The following is an 18,770-nucleotide window of genomic DNA, read 5'->3' as shown; positions in this document are numbered from 1 at the left end:
GAGAGTTACCAAATGGGTTGTGTGCACATTTAATAATTGCAACTAGAGCTCGGAGGACAATTTGAAATAGTATGTTTCAAAACATCATCAATGAGACCTGACATGTGAGAAAAATCTTCCTGCACTAAGAACTACGGCGGATGCCACACGGAGGAGCTGCAAAGTGGGAGCAAATCCACTCCATCCTACTATGAGCCCTTCCTGTTTTGTCAGCCAGCATGGTTTCCTAAATCTCAAATTGCAGCCGAACTGTTCTGCAATTCCATGGCTGGCTATTTCGGGAGCCTAACACAGCAGGACAAATGTGTACAAGTCCACACAGTATGACAGAAGAATTAAAAATGTATTTGCCATCTGTTGGTAGTTTCCTTGTGGGACTCTTTTCTTTTCCTCTCCTGCAGCCACGAATAGGGTCTTCTTACTTCCTCTCATCCTCAGAGAGCAGAGTCCTCTCTTCATATCTTTGGAAATCAGGGCTACTCCCCACCCCACCCCCTGCCTTTGAATTTCCCAATCTGTTGAACTTTGGAAGTATTTCAGCATCGGCATTCTTTTCCTCAGATATAAAGTGGAGTGAGTCTGCGAAGGGGTAGCAGGGATTGTTTTTTTTTTTTTTTTTTTTTTTGTGGCCAGGTTACTTTCAGATCCTCTGTCTGAGTTCTGTCCACAGTGGCCTCTGGGAGGTGCAAGGGTAGAACAAGAGAAATCCAACACAGGTCAACTGAAAGGAAATTAAGTCCTTCACTTGGGCTTGGCAACTCACGTGGGCCCTTCACAATCTATCTACTCCTTACTCTGATGGGCTGTACCAGATGCAAGTCAAAACTTCTAAGAGGAAATGATCCTTGGAATGTGACCATGGACTTCAAGTGAGGGTCCTTCCAACCACGTAGCAGCGGGGATAAAAATCACAAGCTGGAGTAGAGTTTTGTCAGTTGGGAAACCAGTCGGGTGGTTCTGAAGCCATTTGGTTTATGGAGAAATACTCAATTCTCAATAAGAATCCCTGGCTTTAATTTCTGGGATACTTGTACTAGTCACTCATAAATAAAATCTAATGGAGATTAGTATTAAAATTGCTGCCTTAGCCAAAATATTAGAATGCAGTGTTATGACGACAACTGGTCTATTTCGATCAGGTAGTGACTTGTTAAAAATTCTCAGGCTCTGTAGATGGATAACTTACCTTGGAACCAGTGCTGGGTGACCTTGGGCTTTGGGCAGGTCCTCTGATCATCTAAGAAATGGGACGTGTGATCTTTACCTCACCGGAGTATTGTGGGGATTAGAGGGAATGACATCTGCAAAACTCCTCCCACGTTGCCTGGCACAGCATAAGAGCTTGATAAATGGTAGCTTTGAAAAATTATGATTATTGGGAGCTGTAGCCCTGCTACTTTCTGTTTTTCTCAAAACTTGCTGTCAGCTTTGTACAATCTCTTCAATTTTGGTTTTGAATTTTGCTTTTTAAAAGCTCTTCGCAAATCTGTATGTGAAACGCAGCTCATCCCAACTCAGCCTTGGTAGTTATACCAGCTATGACGAAGTCCAAGATCAAGTAAATAGAATATGTACCACAATGCGGACAAGATCCATCGGTTTGGTTTTGGATGAGCTTCTCATGAGAGAAGTGTCGTGTTGTGGCCTAAGGCTTTGCACATCGGAGGTCCTGAAAAATATTACTGATTCATTAATTCATGTAATGGTTGATGAATCTTTAGTAGGTCTATCAGTGAATAAGACAGACAAGATCTCTGCTCTCCTGACAATAAACAAACAGGAAATGACTCAGAATGTTCTAAGGCAACACATCGATGGAATACTAGAGCAGGGCGGGGTGGATCAGGAAAACTGGGGGATATGATTTTAAGTAGGGAGTCATGTGAATATTCAGGGAAAAGCATTCCAAGCAGAGGGACCAGTGAGTAGAATGACCCTGAGGAAAGAGAGCACCTGGCCTTTTTTGCGGAACAGCAAAGGGGACAGTGGGGCTGGAGCTGTGGAGTGACGAGAAAAGAGAGGGGACACTGGATCTGAAAGACAGAGAGATTGGGTGGGGCCTTGGAGGCCATGGGAAGATTTTGACTTTGACTCCAAGTGGAAGCGCGACATCAGATGCTTTTGAGCAGAGTTGCGGCATCACCTGATGCAGATGCTCAGTCATGGTGTGAGCTGGTCCTGCCGGAGGCAGAGACAATGCAGGAGGCCAGTGCAATAGTCCTGATGAAGGATGGTGGCAGTTCAGTTTTCCAGGAGTAGCAGCCCAAGTAAGTGAGAAATGGTCAGATTCTGGATACATGTGGAAGGTAGAGCCAGTTGGCTTTGGAGGCAGAGTGGATGTGGGTGGGGGATGTGAAAAAGAGGAGTCAAGATGCTTTGGGGCCTGAGCATTTGGAAGGATGGAGCTGCCATTTACTGAGATGTGTGTGCAAGAGCTGTATTATACATCTCACAGTGACTCGGAGAGAACAGCTGCCTTGGGAGTGTGGGCTTGAGTGTAAGGCTTCCTTCTACCTGCTGGGGAAAACCTCTTGAAACAAATGAGCTCCCGGCTGTGCTTTGAAAGATGAGGCTCGGAAAGACTGAGGTTTTCACAAGTACTTTTGTAAGACTCAAATGCACAGTTTAAAAAAAGCAGCAGTTCGGGGGTTGTATTTCCTCCTCTGTGCCAAACAGTTCATTTAGTTTTTTTAGTCTTTTCCTCACCCCCCACCCCCAACTCCACAGGCTGAAATGCCACTTCTGAAGAGCAGAGCTGCTGGTGTATCCTGGCACCAATAGAGGGAGCTGAGGAGGCCTCCAGAAGACCTCTGAGCTGAGGCCCAGGGCTGGACACTGCCTTCTCTCCAGCCTCTAGCAACCTCTGTGCTTCTGGCTAGAAGCCAGGTGTTTCTGGGAGGATGGGGAAGTGGTTCTAGAACTCTCTTGACAATTTTCCTATTCTACTGAAACTTTTGTTTATGGCCTTTGTCATGGGTAAAGGACCAAACACATACGCATCCAGAACTGATCACCTGTGTGTATCCATAGAGGAAAGAGATAAGGCCCTAGATGTAAATAAAGAGAAGAAAGAAGAATGCAACAGATGGAATAAAGAGGGTGTATGGGGCTGCTATGACAAGTGACCACAAACAGGGTGGCTTAAAACAAGAGAAATGTACTCTTACAGTTTGGGAGGAGAGAGGCCCCAAATCAAGGCATCGGCAGGGCCTTGCTCCCTCTGAGGCGCTAAGGAAGAATTCTTCCTTGCCTCTTCCAGCTCCTGGTGATTGCTGGCAAGTCTTGGCTTTCCTTGGCTTGTGCCTAAATCACTTCCATCTCGGCCTGTCTTCGCAGGGCCTTCTTCCCCTTCCCTGTGTCCCCCGGTCTTAGGAGAATAGCGGTCAGGTGGGATTTAGGGTCCACCCTCATCTGGTAAGACATCTTAACTAATTACATCTTATTTCCAAATAAAGTCACTCACTTTCCTAGGGTGCAAGGACTTCAACATATCTTTCAGGGGAACACAACTCCACCCACAACAGAGGGCAACAGGAACTTACCCTGAGAGCCCACCTGTGGGGGAAAACACATAAATGGAGCAATAAAAGGAAAACAGTTACATGTGAAATTCTAAGTGGAGGTCAAATGGATTTGGGAGTAACAGGAAATATTAGATAAGAGAAGCTTTCACTTGGGATACGCTCTCCATCTGTGCTTATGGCCTTGATTTTTTTTTTTTTTTCCCTCTCAGAGTTAAAAAAAATACTGTATAAATAAAAAGAATAAGAAAATAGCACTTCTCTGACTCACACATTGGGCAGAGCCGCAAATTCTTGTGATAATCAGGAAAGACTCCACGGAAGGGTTGGTGCCTGAGCTGGATCTCGGAGGATGAGGATAAAATCGCCATGTAAAGGAGGACTTCCCAGATAGAAAGTATATGCCAAAGCCCAGTGTCACTTCAGTGATCCACCCTTTACTGCCTGAAATAGGGTGAACAACCTCTCAAGGCAAGGCACAGACCGTCTGCTTGATCTGTATTACTCAGAAACAGGATTGAATACAGGAAGGGGCAAACATGTTGCTGGTTTTAATAAATGCACACAGAAGCACACAGTAACCTAAAGAGACAGGAGAGCAGCATCTCTAAGGAAGACTTCATTCTTGGGCACATTTGCCAAAGCACAAATATGGAAACCCCACCCTCAGCCAGAGCTGGAGAAATCAAAAGGCTGATGTGGTATAAATTCCTCTGCCCTGATTGCATAAGGAGATCTGCCAACATTTTTTTCTCTGATATATTCCTTGCTGCACAAAGAGCTGAACTGGGTTTTTAAAACCTGATCGTGAACCGAGATAGGCAATTCTGAATCATCACCAGGATCTAGGAAAATTAACCCTCACCGATCTTCCCAGATAAGCACCCAAGCTTGCTGCCTCTGAGATCTGCTGCGGGGTTCTGGCTAGGTTCCTGTCACAGAGAGACTCCCCTTTTTTGGCATAAGAATGTACAAGATGCCAGTAAAGTTCACACTGGGTCATCGAAGGCTCTTTAAATGCACGGTGATTCATTGCTGGGGGTGGGGGAGCGACGAGAGGGAGGGGGAAGGAAGTGCTGAGCAGAGAGGCGGAGCGAAGTAATTATGAAATTGACTGCAGAAAAAGCTCGCGCTGGGAGTGACGGGGGTCACGTGTTCCTACTATTGGTATTTCGGCTACAACTTTCAAACCCGAGGCAGGGGGGAGGGGTCGGGAAACCTCACCTTGCCTCTTGATTGGCTTTCGGCGGAGATGCTTCAGATGCCTGGCATATTTATTAGAATTACAACGGAGCATTAATTTCTCTTTTTATCTGACAAAGAAGAAACGCTCTCCCATGACAGTCCGGTTAGCAGAACAAAAATCCGGCTGTACTGGTATGAGTGAACAATTTGTCTTCTTCTTCTTGATTTACTCCGCATTCTAGCTGACAGGGTCTTCCATTCTGCGCATTCATTTTGTACTTAAAAAGGGATTGTTTGTAATTTACAGTTTAAGGTTGAGGGCCATTATTCTGCGCTGTCAGAACGCATCTGCCGCAGGAGCATCGTTTCAGCCTGTGCCAGGGCACAAAGCAAGCCCCGATCACCAGTCAGCTTGAGAGCTCCCTGGAGACTCCAGCCCTTAAACTTTGGAGAGGCCTGGCCCACAGGGGTTCTGCAAATATCAAACTGCCTGACAACCCCCGCTGAAATCCTGACACACACAGTTTCCTCTTTGTGTCCAAAAGCAAACTTGGCCAGTGCCTCTTCTCTACTCTTCCTCTTTGGGGTAAACTTGGTAAATTCCGCATAAAATAATTGTCTTAAACTCGGTCCCTCCTGTGGGTCAGTTTTCCTAGCTGATCGGTGACTCAAGAAAAACAAAGAAACCGGCAGAGCTTACAGCTAGGTATTTTAATATCCTGTAGTTAGAGTCACAAAGACCTTCCCTCTTTCCCGAACAGTTTGATGTGTTTTGTTTTGTTTTTCTTTTTTTCTTTCAGTCCGTTGTAGCTCCTGATCTCAGTCTGCAGACACCCTAAGCTTAACCCCCTACAACCCATCAACTGCCATCATCTTAAAGTGTAAACAGTGGTGGCTTTGGGCTTTGATTTTAATTTGGAAAATGTATTTCTTTTGAGGAAACAAAATGCCAAGATGTTAATGAAATGCTTTTAATAGATTTCCAAATGCTCCCAGCCAATACCAGGCAAAGTTCAACTCACTCATTCTAAGCCTCAAACTGTTGTTCATTTTCTTTTCCTGTAAGAAGAGCTATGTCCTATAGATGATTAAAACCATAAATTCTGTTATTTCATAGGTCATTACATTACATTCAGTCTTGGTCGTAGTTACATTGACGAAACTTTATCTAGGTCTTGCTTGAAAAATAAATAATAATGGTTAAAAATCACCTCATTTCCTTTTGACGTGTCCTATTAGACTAAGTATATGAGAAAGTGTTATAAAAAAAAAAAAGGCAGATTTCCTTTTGGTGGCCTTGATTTGTTTTCTAGTTAAGCAGCAACTGTATACTTTTCATTATTCATGCCCAAAGCCATCTGTCATTAAAAGGTAACCCCAACCATTCAGCCACAAGCTGCAAATCCAGCTATAACTCCAGAATACATAGCTTTCCATCAGCTTCCCAGGGTGGCACAGTGTCTGAGATCCTCTCCCCCCTTCTCCCTCCCCCCCCCCAAAAAAAACCACACCAGATCTAACAAATTTTTAGTGTAACAGACAAATCTAATAAATTTCTATTTTGTGGGTCCATGCCAGATCTACCCAGGAGATTATTCCTTCACCACCAGCTTACTCTCAGAGATCATTTTAACAAAGGTTAAGGTCCATGTTATACACTGCAAGGGGGAAATCTCAGGAAGGTAAAAAAAAAATAACCCAGTTATCTACGTCACTACTGCAGAGTCATGCCAGGATCTTAAGGTCTCCAATTGCGAGTTCTTAGAACTAATTCCTGCACCTCCCCAGCCTCATTATTTATACCAGAGCTGTCCATTAGAAATATAATGGACACATGTCATTTTAAAGTTTATAACAGTCACACTCGGAAGTAAAAAGAAACTGGTAAATTAACTTTAACAGTATATTTTATTTAACCTGACTTAGGCAGAATATTTTCATTTTAACGTTTAATGGATATGAAAATTCTTGAGATACCTGTATATGTGTACACTTGAGCATTTGTGTGTATGTTCTAAGTCTGACATTTAAAGTATATGTTGGAGTTCCTGTCGTGGCGCAGTGGTTAACGAATCCGACTAGGAACCATGAGGTTGCGGGTTCGATCCCTGGCCTTGCTCAGTGGGTTAAGGATCTGGTGTTGCCGTGAGCTGTGGTGTAGGTCGCAGATGCAGCTCAAATCCCACGTTGCTGTGGCTCTGGCGTAGGCTGGTGGCTACAGCTCCGATTGGACCCCTAGCCTGGGAACCTCCATATGCCGCAGGAGCAGCCCTAGAAAAGGCCAAAAAAAAAAAAAAAGATAAAGTATATGTTACACTTATAACACATCTCAATGGCTGAAGTCATATTGAACAGTGTAGACCTATACGAAAGCACTTGTTTTTGGTTTTAATTGTAGACAGAATCTTATTTAAAATTCCCTACTGTGTGTACTGTTACATCATAAACTGTTGGCAGATGTTTAAATACAATGATTTTGATTTCACTCTTGACTAGTGGTGATGTCATTTTCATTACCCAGAAGCCTATGCTGCTACAGTTTGGTGGAGGGTCAAGAAAGATGATTCAGAAGTATGTACTTTAAGAGTCTGTGTGCCACAAACAGAGGCCAGTGACTTCAGTCTGGGTGTGGTGAGCTGACCTCAGAGTCTATTGTGTGAGTGGTTTTCACTTTTGTTTTTAGTTTATTTTACTTTTCTGGTGTCTCTAGCTTTATTTGTGAGTGCAGTCTAAAGAAAGTATATTGGTTTTGCAAGCACACTGTCATTTGCTCGGATTTTTAAATGACATGTATGGGATAATATCTTCCTTATAATACCATGGTTAAAGGTCTGTCAGTGTTTCCATTAAAAATTCAAATCTTTGGATTTATTACCCAGCCATAACAAATTGCTCCAGGCAAATCTTTCTCTAGCATAGGAGGAAATTCTTTTTAATAATTTTGTTGTTGTTGTTGTTTTTGTCTTTTTGCCATTTCTTGGGCCGCTCCCGCGGCATATGGAGGTTCCCAGGCTAGGGGTCGAATGGGAGCTGCAGCTGCCGGCCTACACCACAGCTGCAGCAACACAGGATCCGAGCCTTATCTGCGAACTACACCACAGCTCATGGCAATGTCAGATCCTTAACCCACTGAGTGAGGCCAGGGATTGAACCAGCAACCTCATGGTTCCTAGTCGGATTCCTTTCTGCTGCACCATGATGGGAACTCCCTTTTTAATAAGTTTTAAGGAGAGATAAATAAGTGCTTATCACTTAAATTTACTTGTGATGTTTTTTGATATAGAAGGCCTTCAGATGAAATACATGTTATATCTTTACATTGTGTTTGTTTTACAGATGTGAAATATTAATATTACCTCAGTGAATACATTTTGCTGAAGAGTTACACAGTTGCCCTCCCAGCACCCAAATTTGCAGTGATTCTAGAATTTGATTCTCATATTTGGAAGTCTGATCAGTATGATTTGAGAAGGGCTGGATCCATCAACTATGAACCTTTAAGTTTCATCCTGGTAAAAATGGACATTTTTCCAAAAATAAGATTCGTTTTGTTGTGAATCCCTCACAGCAGATGGGAATGTCTTTACATTCTCGCGGCCTAGTTATGGTAGAAGCACAATGAATGGCTACTGATAAACAAGTGATGAACATATAAAAAAGGAGGTTGGCAATTCAGTCTGTCCCTATCCATATGCCCCTTATTTAAATATTCACCATATATTAACTTTGAAAAACCTTTAAGACTGTAAAGAACATGCTGCTGGATCTTTAACCTCTATAATTTCCCTCATTTCTGAACACCTCAATGGAGTATTGTTATCATGAAATGACCTAAGGCTATGAAGGCACAAGCCACTTCCAAAACTTTTTTGAGGCTGAGCTCTACTATGTCTTATCCACCTCACAGGAGCCCTTGACAATGCAAACCGAGAGGGCTGTAAAAAGCATGAAAAATTATATACATGTAACTGAAGCATAAATCCTCCCCACAGCAAACATGAAAGATCAAGCCCTAAAGTTACTGTGGAAATAAACATGGTGAGAAGGAACATATCCCTTCACCAACAGATTTGACTCCAAGTGAAATGAACTTATCTGATGCAGTATTGGGGTCGACCGGCCCCCAGGCTTTTGTATAAACAGGAGCGACTCTTACTTGCTTTCCTCTGGGTCGGGCAAACTTTAATTTTCATTGCAGAAAAACAAGGCATCTTTTTCAAATAGGACTGCTGAGGTCCACTTTCTTTTACGAAGCCAAGCCTGAAACTCTACATAAGTACATCTATAGTCTATTTAACGTCCGATCCATTTGGTTATTTCGTCGTTACAAGCTGGTAAGCTGTTTGCGTTCGCTTGTCTTTGTTTGGTTTTGTTGTGAACGATGAAAGAGGCTACTTCCCATGAAGACATATGCTACAATTAAAAATCCCTTAACGATTGGGAGGGCCTGTACACTTGCTTGATTAAGTACTCTCGTGCTCCCTCTGCTGCCAGAAAGAAAACCTTCATCCTCAAGACCCCCGTGCTCGCCTTCCAGAGTCTTCTCCTGGCAGTGATAATGCAGATTGGTGTGAGAATCAGGGCCCTTCTGAAATGCAGTGCTATTTGACCAAAGCATAAAATGGAATACATTTTCATTTAAAAAGTGCAAATTAATAAAAGAGGAAGGGCGAAAAAAAGAATAAATAGAAGAATTAAGTTCGGCAACCGGGGCTGAATTCCTCTAGACAGAGCCTTGTAGTTTTAGGCAGTTTTCTTTCCATTATAAATGCGCTCAGGAATCACTTGAAAAAACACGTTCTGATTCGGTAGGTCTGGGGTGGAACTAGCATTCTGAATGTCTAAAAAGCCTCCAGATGCTTCTGGTGCTGCTCTGAAGACTATGCTTTCTGAAACAAGGTGTGATATGTAATTATTTGATATAAAACACACTTGAAAGGTCATTGGAAATCTTCAGAAGTAGATATTACCAAAACAGTGAAATAGATATGAGATAAACATGATTTTCCATGGTGTTTAGGCAATGCAGGACACAGATTAGGAGTAAGGCTCAGCAAGCCTTATTTCTCAATTTCCTTTAATTTCCAAGTTTGACTTATGCTTGTATGAATATAGTATCAGGTTTATGAATAGGACCATAGTACTATATATTTGTTTACTGGCTTCTTGAAAGCCTTGAGTTTTTATTTGTATGAGAAAGTACTGCTTTTAAAGCATCAGTACCAGTTTTTTGTGATTGCACATTTAATATTTTGCCATCTGAAAATATAACATTTCAGTACTAAAGGTAATGAAACTGTATCATGAGTATTTTTTCCTTTTTAAAAACTGAAGTACAGTTGATTTACAATGTGTTCATTTCTGCTATACAGCAAAGTGATTCAGTTATACATACATATCCACATATATACGTACATTCTTTTAAAAAAATATTCTTTTCTATTACGGTTTATCCTAGGATATTGAATATAGTTCCCTGTGCTGTACAGTAAGACCTTGTTTTTTATCCATCCTATATATAATAGCTTACACCTGCTAACCCCAAGCTGTGTCATGCGTTTAATGTTTATGTTGGACCTTGCATGAAGAAATAGTTACAGATTTTAATGGCAGTTTATGACTTTAACCTTAATGGCTAAGTAAGTAAATGACACAGTTCTTATTAATTGTTCTTACTGTTTGGGTAATAAACATATTTCGATTCCTTGAGGGAACATTTAAATTAATTGACTGACTCTAATCTGAATTATGTGTTTTAATTTGTTTAAGGTTGTTAAAAGACATTAACTGCATCAGTGTAATAATTAAAATATTAGCTCTTTTTCCCCCCTAAATTCTCTAAATGTATGATGTCTAAAAATAGAGTGGAGGTGGATTGGACAGGCTGCAGATTAGGAGTTGGAATGAAAACATCTCCATTAAGCCAAAAACATGGCAACCAATATTTTCTGTTATAAAAATATTTTAGATGAATTTATTTTTTTATGAAAGCGGTCTGAAATTGAAATGAATAGCAGAAGTTCTCTGTTTATTCACAGGCCAGTAATAATAATAATACCTGCCTCACAAAGCATACGTCTTTTCCGTGCAGAGCCAGCAGCTTCTGCTCCTTTCAGAAACAGGCTCGGCCAATTGGGGGGAAGAGATATTACCCCGTTATAGTCTGAGATATTAACCTTCACCTTGATAATGCTTGTCAACAAACACAAGGCAGAGCCTTTTCAGGAAACTGATTTTAACTGTCCACTAGAGGCTGTAATGAGACCAACAATGTCACTTTAGACCAGCCCAGGGTTTAAACTGTAACCATCATTGATTTTTAAGTGAAAAAATAAAAGTTGTAGAAACGAGTCAACAGTAGTAGTAGTTTTTTTTTTTTTTTAAATAGCCACGTATATGTGCATGGTATTTCAAAATGCGAGAAAAAAATTATTTCCGGGGCTCTACACCTTCCTAGTGAGTGTGCTTATTTTTATTTCTGCAGCATGTTGGCTCTACAACACAGTTTTTGAAAAGCTGACACATTTCTCTTTAGTGATTTCTGTATCCTGCTTCAGTTGGTGACTAACCGTTAGGTCATAAGTAAATCCAGCCAAAAGGTTTCTCAAATACAGCTTACAGTCAATGGTGGAGGCTTCCAGTGAGAAACTTACGTGAAGGGATCATGTTTCTAGTCACTTGGTTCTAAGCACCTGAAAGAGGTCAAATGCTGCCCCGACACCTACCGGTCTTTCCAGAATTATCTGCAGCCCGCAGAAGGCGCACTGAGCTCCCTTTAGCGTGGATGAACCTTCTCTTCTTTCCAGGCGCTACACCTGTTGGCCAGGTACCACCCCTCCCCCGTTCGAGCTAACTCTCAGCGGTGGTACTTGCGGAGGGGCGGGGTGGTGAGGGGTTGAGAACCGCACTTAGGAATTGAGTCCAGAGGAAGTCCTTTAGCGTGGATTCACGAGAACTGCCATTTGATGCTCGATTTGCTTTCTCTGTCTCCTGCACTGGTTACCTCATTTCCGATGAAATTAGTGATCCTGAATGGGCGGCGAGAGAGGTGCGCGGGTCGTCTACCCGGATCGGAGCTGGGCAGATCCAGACCCAAAGCAGATTTCCGGATCTGCTGAAAGAGAAAGGAGGACCGGGAGGTCATCAGCTCTCACTGGCAGGAAAGGTCAGGGTGCAGGTGCAGACGGGGGGACCCTTAAAACTTTCCTGAATTGCACGAAAGGCGATCCCCGCGGCTCGGCGAGCTGGGTTCCGGAACGCCGAGGCGAAACCGGTTTGAGGGTTAACAAGCATGAAGATCAGAGTCAACCCTCCTAGACGCTTCACCGAGCGCCTGGGGACGAAGGGCACGTCGGGATCAGAAGTGGCCCCCCTCCCCTCCCAGCTGGTGTATTTCAGGGGCTCGGACTGGCAGATCGACACCCCTCGGAGAGTCCTCCGGGGTGCCCAAGTTGCACCCCGCTGTCGCTCTGTCCCTTCCAACTAGATGCAGGGACCCGGGGAGGCGCGCGAGGACCGACCGGTCACCACTCAAATTACCTCATCGCTTCAGCTCCCCGCCCCTTTCCCAAACCTGGAAGAACTGTCCCCTCCGGCTTGGGTCTCCCCTCCCGCCCCGCGGCCGCGGATCCCGGGCCGGTCTTGGGGAAACGCGCCGGCTTCCCCGGGGGCCGGGAGCCGGGGCAGGCAGCGCGCACCGAAGGGTTAAGGGCGCGGGCCGGCAGCCGCGCAGTGCGCTCGCGGTGCTCAGAGCGGCTCGCCCAGCCGCCCGCCGGAGGGTGCCCTCCCCCCACCCCCCCAAGTCGGATCCTTGAGCTGCGGCGGCAGCAGCCAACTGCTCCATATTTGGCTTCTATTACACATTTACATACTGGAGCGAGCGAGCGAGCGAGCGCGAGAGAGCGCGAGGGAGGGCGGGCGGAGGGAGGAGGGAGGGGAGGGGAGCCGGGGGGAGGAGGAGGAGGAGGAGGAGAGAGCAGAGTATACCGCAGACATCATTTCTACTACAGTGGCGGAGCCGTACAGGACCTGTTTCACTGCAGGGGGATCCAAAACAAGCCCCGTGGAGCAGCAGCCAGAGCTACAGCAGCCGCAAGACACTGTTTCTCTCCCTCTGCCCCCCCTTCCCCACGCAACCCCAGATCCATTTACACTTTACAGTAAGTGGCTATTTTTTTTTTCCTCCTCTGATTCTTTCTCTCCCCCCCTCCCCCAATCCCCTTCTCCCCGGATTTAGATTCCCCCCCCCTACCCCCGCTCTCCCGAGAGGGGCAAAAGCAACAACCAGCAAACAAACCCCAAACCCCAATCGGCGGCACGGAAAACAGCTGGAAGAGGAGCGAAGGAAATCGACGCGTCGTGTTGTGTTGTGTTGTGTGTGTGTGTGTGTGTGTGTCTGTGTGTACACATATAACCTTCCCCTGCTTCAGCCTTGCAAGCCTACATCCCCTCTCTGGGCGCAGGGACGGCCGGCAGGGGGGTTGCCAGGGCCGGGTGGGCGCCCGCTAGGCGAGGGGGCGCGCCCGGACTGGGGGTGCAGGCGGGCGGGGAGAGCGGCGGCGCCCCGCTCCGGCGGCTGCCGGTCGGGCTGCGAGTGCGGCGAGCCATGTCCTCCTCCCTCGAGGTGGCGTAGGGGGAGGCGGCGGTCGGGGGTCCCGCCGCCCCCTCCTCACCCCTCTTCCCAAAGACGGCGGCGGGATCGAATGGGTCTGGAAGAGGGTTGGGTTTCCTCGCTTGGGGCCGCCCGGCCTCCGAGCCCCGGGGCGGGGGTCTCCCTGCGGAGGCAGGCCTGGCCCGGCGGCTTGTGGCTGCGGACCCGGAGGGGTCTGTGCCGGCTGCCGGGCCGGGACTTTGCGCGCGGCCGGGCGCCGGGAGCGCTAGGGGCGCCGAGGGGTGGGCGCCGGGGGGAGAGGGCATGCGGTGCCGGGAGCGCGGCTGGAGTGGCCGCGGCCGGCCCTGGCCGTCGCCGCCGCCCTGTTGGTACGGCCGCTTCCTGATCATGTGCAGCCGCCGCCCGGAGCCGGGAGCCCGCGAGCGCCCCAGCCCGGGCCGGCGCACCCGCCAGCGCCCGCGGCTTAAGCCGAGGAGCCGCGGTAGGCGCTGCCCTGCCCGCGCCGGGAGTGAACGGCTGCGCGGCTGCTGGGAGGGTGAATGAAGCCAGGAGGAGGGGGAAGGAGGCGGCGGCGGCGGAGGAGGCGCTGCGGGGACTGGGATGCGCCCTGGAGCCCCGCTGCTCGCTCACTCTGGGCCGGGCCAGAGACTCCGCCACTCCCGCGGCCGCCGCCGCCGCCTCCTACGTGGTTCCAGCGCTGCGCGCAGGCCGGTCCCGCAGGGGGCAGGGAAGGGGGCCGGCCGGGCGGAGCGAGAGGTGAGGCGGTGGTGGAGCGCGGCGTGAGTGTGAGTGAGTGCGTGCGTGTGTGAGTGCGCGTGTGTGTGTTTGTGTGCGCGGGGTGGGGGGAGGGGGGCGGCCGGGGCCGTCGCGGTGGGGAGGGGGCCCTCTCTGTGGCCACTTGGCTGACTCGGCAGCGCCCCGACCCCTCCTCGGCCCACCGCCCTCGGGCCGCCTTCCTAAACTCCGTGGCTGGTGCTTTCATTTTATTTCAGACCACGTAGGGGGCTGACTGGAAGCGGCGAAACAATTCAGGTTTTCTAGGGAGATGGAGCAAGAACCTTAGTGGGGGGTGGCAGTAGGGTGGTGGTGGAGATCCTGCCAGAAAACAAACAAACAAACAAAAACAATCAGTTTCTAAGGACTGCGGGGTTCGGTTCAATCCCGTGGCTGCTGTTTTGTTTTGCTTTCTTAGTATATATTCCTACAGATAACAGGGTAATAGAAACACTTCGGAAGATTGAGAAATTGCTGAAGAGTAGTAAGGGCAAGAGAAAAAAAAAAAAAAAAAAAGCCAGTCGGAAGCTGGTTATATAATGCTCGATGTGGCTAACGAGAACGGCAAGCTATTTTTATTTTGTTTACCGTATGCTGTGCAGTAGGGACTCCTCCAAACTGGTTCAGTCCCCGAAGAGATCCTTAGCTTCCCTGTGAGATCCGCAGGATACAATTAGCAAAATTAGAAGACCCTATTACACCCACAGAATAAAAACTAATGGCTTAGAGTGGCATACTCCGTGCACATCCTGCGGTACGTTGTGTATGCAAATAAGGTCTCCTTTGGCAATCTAGTAGTCACATCCCAATGACATTTGTGTTTTATAATGCAGGCTGTTCTTAATATTTAAACATCATCGTTACATATCGCTCATAGCAGCGGGTAGTTACTTGATGGTTATTTTTAGGCATAGCTAGTTACTTTTTCGACAGCGTTAGCTAAGCCTTTCTGTTTGGAGCCCTGCAGTTCCTAGAAGCCCCTGTCTTAAGCCCACCGTGTGGTTTCTTTGGTGGGTGAAGACATTTGGATCCTTGAGCTTTTTTTAGAATGAAGCATTTGCCTGAGGAAACCACCAGAGAGAAGGATGAGAAAATCCTGCATCTGAACTCTTGGAAAGGGGTTGCACTATAACGGCTAATGCTCTGGCATTTAATCTCCTCTGATTGCCCTCTAACTGTGCCTGCATCAGTCAATATTTTAGCAGCTCCGCAGACAAATGGGCTAGAATGCCACGTTCTACATAAAGCAGAGGTTGAAGGGCTCCCCCGAACCTCCTGCCTGCCTGCCTTTCTCATCTTGTAGATACCTGTCAGCGGGTGTAGGTTTTCGCTGCACTTACTCCAGCCCTGATCACTCATGTAATTAGATCAGGCTGCCATGGCAACAGACAGTGTTCCTCGGTCCATTCAGGTGGGTTTGTCTTGTGCCTGGACTACTACCAAGTGTTTCATGCACAGTATTCGTGCTGCCCCGGCCAGATGAGAGACTTTACTATTTCAGTGTTGGATGGAAGACACTGCATGAGGCTTCTAGCTCCTCAACTTTTCTAAAGGGAGACCAACAAGCTGTTCTTACTGAGTGCAGTATGTAAATGCATCTCCCCAGACAGTGAAAAGAGCCTGACAATCCTGCTGGTGTTTATTGTGAACAGATCAACAAGTATTTGGTACTTGTTAGAAACCTTTCAGAGCTGACTAAAGCAACATTTCTTTTGCAGTCTGTCTGGTGCCTTTGGCCTGGCCGGCACTTAACCCTTTCAGGTGCGAAAGAACTCATCCTTTAGAACCCAAGGCGCCCGTAGCCCTGACTGGTTTTCCAAAGGATTTATTCAGCCACAGTAACTTTTTTGGGAAGGATAGCCCCCGCTGAGACATTTGAAAACTTTACAGCCATATCATAATAACAAAAAATGCTACCAGCAGTAGTAGGCAGCCATTCTGAATGTCTTCATTCTTAACTTGGACTTCAGGGCCTGTGGTGGTAAGTGAAAAGTTTTTTGTCTCAGGTTGGAGAGGACACAGGCCTATAGCTGGTAGACTGATAAGGTCTGGTGCTTTTGCACGATAAACAGCTTGCGCTCTATTTGGGGATATAATTTAATGAGCACTTAATAATTTAGAGGCCAGCCTTGTGCTTTTTGCATTAGGGGATCACCTTAGTAAGCCCACTAAGCCAAGCAAAAGAATACTGTTGGGCGGGACAAAGAAAAGTAGCTTTGGTTGCTAAAGCTGTGTGTTGCTCTGGCAATCCAAATCAGAAGGGAGCATTTTAATAACTCCTATTTGAAAGAAAAAAATAATTAAGAATAATAATGTCTGGATGTCATTGTGACCCTGCTAGTAGGAACAGGCTTACAGCCCCACAGGTAAATTGGTAAATCTTTTTTTTTTTTTTTCCCCTCTGGGGCTAGGATTCAGAGAGCGACTCACCCCTCCTCACAGGGAGTTTATGAGTTTCTACCATTTAGTGAGTTTATGCAGTTGGTCACTGGATTGTGGCCTACTCAGATGAAGCCTTGCTGTGTTTAAAAACGAGCTATCATTTCTAGGAGATAAATAGATGGGGAGGCAAAGAGATAAAATAAAAGCACAGAAGTTTTTAAGTTTTACACAGCTAAGTTGGAGGCCCTGGGTTATATTTTACAGTATGCAGAAAATCGCTTTATTTGTAGCCAAACGTGAACCTGTGTTTTTGAGTGCAGAAATAAAATCATGCTAAAATAAGTGTGAAACATGTACTTGATTGGGAACTGTGAAAGTCAGTATTTTCCCTTCTGGATTTCGTTTTAAGAGGGTTTGGTAAACAGATGTGATCCTTTATCAGAAATATTAGACCAAGGCTTCAGGGCCTCTGAATTGTCTTTTATCCTTGAAGAAAGATTCGAACTCTTTAGCCATTGGGTTATATGTGAAATGTCTGTAGCTCACCTTATGTTTCAACATACCTAACTCAGTTGTCTGGGAGTCCTGGGAAAGGCCAGCCTTAAGAGATTATTAAAATATTAATAAGCATGTTTCTGTGACTCCTGGTTTTGTTGTCGTTACAGGGTTTGATTCACATTCCTTTTGTATAATGTGCCTTTATTTTTTTTCCATTCTGAAATGTCAAGTGGATTTTATGTTTGCACTTACCTTGAATGACAGTTTTTGATGACTAACGCATGGTAACACTGGCTCATTTTGTTTCCTATGAGAAGTTAGTCAATAAACATGTTTTTACTAAAAGCCTGAAATCTAGTAAAGGTAGGAGTGAATGTTAATTCTTCTAAACTGTAGTTGTCTGCCAGTAACACATAGTTTAGGCTCTGAAAAGCTTCAATACCTGCATATGTAAGATGACATAGTACAGCAAGACAGAAGAGTATTTTTATGGGGGACATGGACGATTTGATTTCTCTTGCTTTTCATCTTTTGATATGTGCAGCTTAACTGCTTCAAAGAACAGACTTAGTTTTGCTCATACTTCCGAGGTTATGAGAATCAGGCTCTCCTTAATTTGTAGGAAGCATTGAAAATAATAAATCATAGAAATCCCAAAGAGAAAATCATTTTTGTTCTAGGGCGTTCCACACAGCACTGCTGCTGCTGCTTTTTTTTTTTTTAAGAATGAATTTTGTAGTCCTCAATTATGCTGTTCGGATTTTAGTTTCATTTAGTCCAGTTTAACAAAATCCTCACGCCAAAGTTCTTTAAGAGATGGTATAATAACAAGTATACTGAGTGCTAGTTTTAGAGAATGTTTTTAAATGTTGGCTGAAAGAGTTGTATTTGGAGCAAGGTTTTAAAAACATGTAAATTCTTAAAATTGCAGGAGTGATAAAAAGGTTTAGGTAAATAATCTCTATGGAAATAGTTTTTAGAGCTCTTACTCCATAATTTATATATTTTTGTCTTCATCAGTATAGTAATGTATAGTATAAGCCTTATAAATCTGAACTTTTCATACTCATGTACTATACATATCTGTAACACAGGTTACTGTCTCAAATATACTAAAACAAGTTTAGAACTTTAAAGACAAAAAAAAAACAAAAAACAAGCAGTATATTCTCTTTGACATATTGGAGGTTAGCAGAAATGTTTCATTGATTTTTTTTTTTATAACTTTTAATGCATCCCATTTGTGGAGTAATGAAAATGTGATGATAATGGCTATGGTGTAAGCAAATTTGTATCCTTAACCTGAAAATGACTTTTCAGAGGTTTCATTGTAGTGGAATCAGAATTTGAGACTTAAGAGGGCAGAGGTTCCCCTGATTATGGTGTTGAGATTTGGGCTAAGAACTCCTTTTTCTCTGCTTCGGTCCTCTTTAACTGACACGGTTCGAACGAGTTGTTCAGCAGAAGTTTTTAGTGCTAATTGTCATAGCTGCTGAGCTGTAAACATTTACGCTTCTAACAGTCAAAGAAATTTTTTTGTGTGTCACTGTGCATGGCACATTGTCCTTTATCGCACCCTGAGCTTTGGCCTACTCTCCCTGAAGTATTTATAGTATCTTCTGTATTTATATTATTTCTATATTTTCTTCTCATTACTGACTTTCACATTAGTATTATTTAGGCCATTTAATAATCTTACACTATTAGTAATATTGTGTTACGTTGCTCTGTGGGCTTTTAAAATATTAAGTATTCCGTTTCTTTAGTGGATATGTATTGTATAAGTCTGTAAGCAATTT

The 18,770-nt window shown here is 45.0% G+C and overlaps 1 protein-coding gene across 3 annotated transcripts in view; it reads left to right on the top strand.

Annotated features, from left to right (window-relative positions):
- Window positions 1-12,726: 12,726 nt before the first annotated feature.
- The window catches only part of ATXN1 (ataxin 1), a 418,270-nt gene continuing 412,226 nt past the window's right edge, over window positions 12,727-18,770 (top strand). For 2 of the 3 annotated variants that reach the window (XM_047795260.1, XM_047795259.1), the window contains exon 1: window positions 12,727-12,865. The gene's annotated coding sequence lies outside the window, so the exon portion shown is untranslated. The remainder of the gene's footprint in view (window positions 12,866-18,770) is intronic. The other variant, XM_047795261.1, reaches the window with a different exon arrangement.

Source organism: Phacochoerus africanus, chromosome 9 (genome assembly GCF_016906955.1).
Source record: "Phacochoerus africanus isolate WHEZ1 chromosome 9, ROS_Pafr_v1, whole genome shotgun sequence".
In the NCBI taxonomy this organism is placed as follows: domain Eukaryota; kingdom Metazoa; phylum Chordata; class Mammalia; order Artiodactyla; family Suidae; genus Phacochoerus; species Phacochoerus africanus.
The sequence above is the reverse complement of the archived record's forward strand: the minus strand, read 5'-3'. Positions and strand labels throughout refer to the sequence as shown.